Source organism: Eufriesea mexicana, unplaced genomic scaffold, assembly GCF_001483705.2.
Source record: "Eufriesea mexicana isolate 0111107269 unplaced genomic scaffold, ASM148370v2 scaffold18034, whole genome shotgun sequence".
NCBI classification, from domain to species: Eukaryota; Metazoa; Arthropoda; class Insecta; order Hymenoptera; family Apidae; genus Eufriesea; species Eufriesea mexicana.
Genome location: NW_016925401.1, coordinates 57,765 through 65,898, shown reverse-complemented (window position 1 = coordinate 65,898; position 8,134 = coordinate 57,765). Strand labels below are relative to the sequence as shown.

The 8,134-nt window shown below is 42.1% G+C and overlaps 1 long non-coding RNA gene across 1 annotated transcript; it reads right to left on the bottom strand.

The window, feature by feature from the left end:
• Positions 1-3,334: 3,334 nt before the first annotated feature.
• On the bottom strand, positions 3,335-6,774 carry LOC108554223 (uncharacterized). Its single transcript, XR_001890695.1, has 5 exons — positions 6,667-6,774; positions 6,201-6,520; positions 5,370-6,120; positions 5,102-5,290; positions 3,335-3,356 (listed from the first exon to the last, which is right to left on the bottom strand). It is a non-coding gene; the product is annotated as an uncharacterized LOC108554223 (long non-coding RNA).
• Between the last annotated feature and the right edge of the window lie 1,360 nt (positions 6,775-8,134).

Below are 8,134 nucleotides of genomic sequence, written 5' to 3'. Positions count from 1 at the left end.
TTCCCTGCCTCTCTCCTGCCGCCTACGTATCTACCCGTCTCTTATCCTCTTTCGCTCTTCGAGAATTCTCCGTATACCTCTCTTTGTCCCCCCTTCAATTTTTGCCACACTCTCTCACGCTTCTTCAGATCTCTCATCCTTGTTCCTCATTCTCTAGCTGCCTTCTCCTATCGGCATCCTTATCTATCAATGGATGGGTAGCTTCACCCGCGTTTCGCTTGATTCTCATCGATATTCACCTGCCCGTTCCGTCGCATACCTTGGCCTATCGCCCGCAGGCGGCTCGCTTTTAATGGCAGCACCGTCGCTCAACTCACTCGCGCGCCTTTACAAAAGTCTTATAATTTTATGTCTCGAAATGCTCCCTTGATATTTTTCCAACATCCGTTTAAACAAAGAGAAGAGGCTCACTTTGAATCTGGCCGATATACCACCGTGGCAAGATCATAAAAAGCCGTGTTATATACGCACCGGTGTACATTTAGTTTTCTGTTATAGCTGGTGAGTACTTCTGTTCCGCGCTGGCTAATTAAAAGGCCCCCCCCCTCTCTCTCTCTCTCTCTCTCTCTCTCTCTCTCTCTCTCTCTCTCTTTTTTCGTATCGCGCACCGTATTGTCCAACGAGAAGAGCGCAATTGATATTGCTGCTTGAATCGCGGCCATGATACTCGAAATTGGTACTGCGAACAGACAAATTAATTTCGTCCCGTCGTTCAGCCCTCCACATGTTTCAATGGATTATACGACGCTCACTTTTTCCCGCCGTTTTAAAAACGAAACACACGGCCCTCTGACTGGGTGTCTCGATTCCGTTAACAAGCTGATTTTCCGTATCTCTGTTGATTATTCCATTGCCATGCTGTAACTTACTCCGTCGAGGATTGCAATTAATTTTCCGTCGAATGGAAAACCAAGTACTCATGCTTTGATAATCATCGTAGGTACAAATCGTGTGTTCATGAAGTACGGCAGGCAACTCGGCAGTCATTGCGCTCGAATATGCTACCTTTTCCAACGCCGCATAGTTTTCAAGCTCGCTTTTAAACGGATGTCGGTGAGCAGGTTCGTAATGAAATTATGCCAACGAAAAAGGGTTAACAAGTTGTCCACGAGACAAATGAATTCGAAGCACCAAACATCGTTCTGATTTCCACACTGGGAGAAGAATGAACCAACGACCTCGACATGAAAAGGAACTCTGCTTTTCTCCGACCTCCAGCTCCTCTTGCCTCTAGTTCCCTTATTACAAGAACGCATCGAGAGATTCAGGCGACGTAGCCAGCTTTGTACGGACCAGCTAATTATCATTCGTGCACGGTTTCAGCGTGCGCGCGCTAACGAGTCGCGTTCCACCGTAAATGGAATCGCGGTATATCTGGTCGGCGGTGCTCATGCGCATACGTGGTTGTGGCCTAGCAGCCGTAGGTACGTAGGTACGTAGATGGTATTTTCTGGTGTAATTACCGGGATCATCTGTCTCTTGCCCGGGGCTTGTAGACGAGAAATCTGGAAAAATAATTTGTCAAGTGAAAATCGTTTCGATTGAAATTCTCTTGGTATGTCTATGATATCAAGCAAAGAAATGGTGACTATTATCGTGCACATCTATTTATGCATTCCGAGGAAAATTACATGAAAGATTCATACGCGTGCATACATAAACGAGCTTTCCCTGCTACCTTTTTCCTTCTTACCTGGCTTTCTTTTTTCCTCCCTTTATTTGCTCCCCTTTTTAATTTGAACTTTGGCGGAGCAAGCACAGAAGCGAGGTACGTGTCTTCACGGAGAAAAGCTTTGTCTTGGTCCTTTTTTTCTACCTCGGACTACTGAATACGCGGTCCGCCAAAGGAACAGTCTTTGGAATGGAAACAAAGAGCGCAAGGATAATCCTAACGGAAAAATACAGGTTTTTAGTTAAATTGCGTTGAAGGTCTGTGTTCTGGCGTGAGGGGTTCGGGCGTGAACGTGATTATTCGCGGGATAGGTCTGTTTGCCGAACACTTTGTGCACCTCAAAAGCGGGGAATTAAATCGGGACGGATAATCGAGGCCATACATCAAATAATGTTTGATGCGCGAACCGAGATTGACTTTGCGAACGTATCGTGAAGATACGTTTGCGATTGCGCCAAAAAATCGAGACAAAAGGACGATGAACCTCGTTACTGTACTTCTACTCATTTATGAGTCGGTAAACTAGCCGAAGTAAAGAAGTTACGGCGCGCATGATATAAATTGATACCGCCGTTTTGAATGATAAATGATGTACCACTATTAATCAAATCATATGTGGTAAACATGTGCGTGTATTTACAGCTCACAATGCGCAAAAAGTATGAAATAGTTGGAAGTAGGAAAAGAAGTTGAAATCGTAATTGACCGATATTTATCATGTGCATAAGATCCATTACTGAACCGAACGTAACGAGGTGCAACAGAAATTCTCTTTACCTTGGCGGTAGAATTTCAACCGTCAAAAGGATTACACATATCAGCTGGTACAGCCTATTTTCCATTCAAGTATCTGAATTTTATACGTTAGATATTAACCAAATGAAAGAGACTGGATTATAAAGAACGCAGCTGACATCCCTTTATGTATCTTATAGTGTGAAGGCAGGTGCTTGTCACTCTACACGCGACTGAAACGCCGTGTGGAGTCTCATTGGTTCATCGTCACATGTCTCATACTCTGCTTCTGGGTCACGTGGATGTCTACCGAATGACCCCTCCAAGATTGCATCTCTGACAATCACATTTTTTACCTTTTCCTCCTTCCAATAGTAAGAAAGTCTCATATCGAAGATGACAAAATTGCTTTGATAAATAAAAGAAAAATCGTAGGAACATCTTCCTGTTGGAAAAAAAAAATGTTTCCCCGAGAAAGTAGCTATGGAAGAGAATAAGATAAGTGTAAGAAAATTCGAAATACCATTCGTTTCTCGATACAGCGCTATTTCGTGTTCAAAGTTGGCAGAATGATTATTTTGTTGGCGACATTTATCGTTTATAGCTGAACTGATATACCGGCAGACTTTTGGAGAAGCCATGTGGGACGGTAATGCATTGGAATCTGTAAAAATAAATCATTGGTCGGATCGGAATTGTAACTCAGTCGATACTTTACTTACATTGCCACGTAACTTTTCTTTCGTCCGCCGTTTACGTTCCCACCAGTTGTGTTCTGCCTCTATACAGTTTTCTACATGAAACGCGGAGAACAAACGGACGTCAGACCGCGAGCCCCTGAAGAAATTAAAACTCTCTTCCCGGTTTCGTTCACCTCTTCTTCCTACCGACGTGTATGAACGATACATCGGAAATATTTCAAGCTGTTGCCCCTATCAAAGTTGTTGCACTGAAAGCAAAAGGAGATGTGAGAAAGAGGGAAAGAAAGGAAGATAGATAGATACTTCGCCTGAGGAGGTGGCGGTAGTGGTCTGTTCTTGCAAGTGGGTACGAGTGAACAGCAGAGTACAGGAGTTAGGCGTAGCGGTTGCGGGAGAGGGGACATGAAACACAGTACAGGAGAAAGAGGAGGACTAAGGAAAGAGGAAGAATCCCCCGGAGGAATTTAATGCATGGATGAAGCCGTACACCATGGAGGGGATACGTACTTCTGCGTGTATACCGACATATGTATACCTGTCTTTCTATATAACGTAAAGTAAATAAGGTTTCCCTTTTTCGTTCTCTCGATTCGCTCTCTCTCCCTCTCTTTATCTCTTTCAAGTTGCTTGCCTTTCTTCGCTTTACCCCGAGAGTTCCCTGTTGGTTCCTTGCCTTGCCATAGCTCGAGGCAAGTTTTGAAACTTTTAAGCGGATTTCGTCTCGCCTGTATAAGGATGTATACGGCCGTCAATCTTACCTCGTGTAAAATTGGGCATTATTCCCTGGTGCGGCGTATTGTACAGCGTTACGTGATTGGCTACGTGGTGGCACGCGAGTGCACCCAGCTGCACACGCGCGCTTCTGCATGAACAAGATACTAGGCTTGGCCGACTGGCCTGGCATCGACATCGGACGACTTAATGCTGTGAGCGTTCCTTCGTTCGAGCTTTCCAGGCTTAACGATGCTCTTACGTGGAAGAATGCGCGGCATTATTTAGTTATTGCGGCATAAGCTGTCGGAGGTGTTTGGCTGAATAATGGATCACGCGTGCTTGAAGGCGAAGTAAAATATTTACGATAAGCGGTTCCCATACGGTCACAGTGATTAAGTAAGATTGATAACATCTTCTTGAATTCCTTTTTTCAAATCGAGTCGCTATAGTGTCGTATACATACACCAGTTGATCATGAAAAATCTCCCTTTCCACTTTTTCTTTACTCAGTGATTATGAAGAAGCATTTGTCAACGAGGATTGCTGGCTCGTGTTCCCTTTGTCTTTCTTCACTCCGGAGAAATTTATCGTCCACGTTTTCTACAACGCCCCAAATTTGTGTATTTTTTAAGTAAAATCCACGCTGCATACAATCGCAGAAAAAGGGGATAAATGAGACATGTTTACGAGCGTTAACCGCAAAATTTTCTGAGCTTTCCTTTATGCGGTGGCCGTGCGGGCGAATATTCATTGCGCGGCTTTGGTGCCTTCATTTCGAATCGGGATCTATGGAGAATCAAGGGTGCTGTAACAGTTGAGCGGTCAATTGGACGCTCGGTTTCTCACAGATTCCGATCCTTCTAAACCGTAAATCCAGCTTTACCGTACTGTGCCACACTCGTGTTCTCGTATGCGTATGCGGCTTAGTCCGATTGCGACAAATGAATGCGTGAAAGATACGGGAACGTGAGACGAGATAAGAAATAAAGTGATGAGGCAAGAAAACGTTAGAGAAAGGAACAAAGTGCCATCTCCAAATGCAAAGAAGACTAAAAACAAAGCTGAATAAAATGAAAGACGGAGATTAACTTAAAGATTTGAAAGATTAGACGCATAAATTGTATGGTAAAATAGAAGTGTACAATGAGGTGCCACTCTTGGAATTTAATTACTGTAACCAATTAAAACTCGCTTCTTACTACCTGTCGTTTCAGGAAGACTGGAATTAACCAATTCTCACAAGTCCAACATTCATTCTTATATCTTCTCTTTAAATTACCTTTTGCCTAACTGGTCTCCTTGAAACAGAGTGGTGAAGTTTTCCAAGTTTCTCGACTTATCTTCGACATTATCAAATACTATTACTCAACTGCTCGTTAAAATGTCGAAAAATTCTTCTTAACTTTTCAAGATTCCGCCATTTATCTACCATATCAAAAAGTATAAAACCACACGGCAAAAAGAAAACCTGTAAGTAGCGAGAATCATCAGTATGAGAGATAGAAGCGCCGAAGAAAGAAGAATGTACGAGAGGAAAGGAGTAGTACCATTTCGAAGAACGGCACGACGGCATGGTACCTTGAATGCCTCAGCGCGCATCCCACAACAGTTTGCGAAAATTACTGCTGTCATTTGCCGTCGGCTTTGTTCTTACCGTTCTTTGGTATTAGTGTGTTCGTATACATATACACGTGTACTGCCACATGGACTGTATACATGTAGGGATACAGAGGATCGGGCCTTAGTACACATGCATACATAGGCAGGCGTGGTATTATTGCGAGCGAGCATGCTCGAAGCAATTTCCGATCCGCCTTCCTCGCTCTATCCTCTCTGTCCCTTCCTCTTTACACTCCCTCCACTTCTATCCCCTGAGCCACTTCCTCCGCGTCCATTCTATATCAACGTCCTAACCCCCTGAATGCATCCGCCAGTGTGCACGTTCATCCCAATCGGTTGTATTTGCACTTAATTGCTTCTAGTAAGGTATTATTACGGCACGTTTAAAAGTGCGCGTTGGTCCTTTGCATAGGAAACGAAGCAAGGCTCTCATTATTATGCCGCGGATATTGTTCCAACAGAATGAAAATGGACATTGTGCGCACAAGACCTACGACTGGCGTTCTAGTCGATGAATGTATGTCACGTGACGACTGTTATATTTTTACTTGCGAAATCTAACCATCGTTCGTTTTTTTCCTAATACACATACGAATTCAGGAAACCGATAGTGGATCAATATCATTCTTAGAAACGTGTCGTTGACCGGAACCACATTTTCGTCTACCATGATGTTGCCTGTTAAAAGGTAATTAAAACGAAATGAGAATGCAAAATTAGTCGAAATTAGCATGAACAGATTTGGTGATTTTATTTACCCAGTTGCTGGCGTCCATATTAACGTATTATAATTCATGTATCGTGTGCAGTTTAGTCGGTTTGCAAGAGTAATTCGTTTTCTCACCCTATTTTATGTAGCATCGCAGCCAATGAAATATTTCTCTCGCTCGAGAACGTGGCCGTCCATGCTTGTAAAGCGTTTAATCGACGGAAAACGCGCGGGCGAGACGGATTCGATTAAAATTTGAAAATCCCGCGTTTCCAGCTGACAGCGCCAAATTGCGTGCGTTCACTTGTCACCAACGAATAAAGGGAACGAGATTTTACGTTGTCGCTTGACAATCTGTCGCATTCACCTCTGAAATTGATTAACTATATTATTACGAAGTTGATGTGTTTGTACGCATAGATTATGCCGATTCAATGAACTGTAACGATTGTTCAGTGTTAAAAACTTGATTATAACTTTTTAAACAGTTACTTTAATACATGAACTATAGTTACCATTTTCTGTAAATCTCTGATACCTCGGAATATATATAGTTGGCAGATATACTACCAACTTACACATTTAATTGATTTTAAATGGTTCAAAACACGCTTTCTAATCCTCAAAGTAGCATAACCTACAAATACATCAACCTCGTTATTTTATTACCCACAAACATCATTTGCCAATTTATTACTTACATACCACCTCGAATCTCAATTTCTCCTTTAAGTTTTCGCAGCTCATATCTCACTTTTTCAAGAATAAACGAAATTGGTAATTTTATCAATAATGATAAACAGCGTAAACACTGCAATGATTGCAGTCATTAACTGAAACTAATCATATCAATAAGTTACATTGGATTAGTCTAATTTATTATTGAGATTTATACATTATTAATATATAGTTACCTCATCCCATAATTTGAATTATAATCTCACGTCTCTCGTGAATTAAAACGTTACATAATAATCATTTCACGGGGAGTGATTCGCGCGCCACCAACGGACGAATCGGGAATACACTAGGCATTTTTGTCAAAATCGTTTGTTGATAACTTCGTTTCAAAAGCCGTAATGAATTCTATACCTTGAATGGTAGATGGGAAGGAGCAAAAACGTCCGTCGATGCCAATGGGGAAGCATTATATCGATTCTTCCATTATTCGTTGACTGATCTAACTCAACGGCTCTCTTCGTTCGTTAGCCGACGCAAATTTCACGATTAATTCCAATATTTCACTTGGCATCCTATCCTCAATTAAAAGCTGCCGTCGCTGTTTTAACTGCACCGTATTCTCCACTGAAAATCCGTTTCAAGTGTTCCATAGCAATTCCTCTGTGAAATACATCCGTGTCTATGTGTGTATTCGCATTGGACACAAACGATCTTCTGGATGTGCGTCGAGTTACGAACGATATTTATACCATACGAAAGTATACGTTTATCCACGGATGGTAAAATGTCATCACTTTTAATTCGATGACACGGTTAAGAGGTCTCTGTGATTGATAGTTAAAACTTCGATACAGCTTGTAAAAAGAGATCTTGGTCCAGGATGATCGTACGTCGCATCATGAAAAAATATTTAAAAAATATGTCAAATATAAAGCTTCAGATGGTAGAATATAGAGAACGGATTCGAGACCTATGAAATATTTAAACGAATTCATATTTTCAATTTTCATTTTGCCCAACGACGTAGCTTGAATTTCGATATCCCGGTCAAGCGTAATAAATTACAATGGTATTATCGTCATCGATCCGCGATGAGATTTGGCGATACGAACGATGGAATATTTCGCCCGAAATACACTCCTCTGCATTGACCTTAATTTGTACGGTCGCCGGTGAATGTAGCAGGGTGGAGTGAGGGCAAGAAATCCGCTTTTCCGCCGGCGGAAATTCGATTTTTCAATTTTTATAAAATCCGCTCTCGCATAGTAATAACACGCACCTACCGATGCAATTTCCGGACGA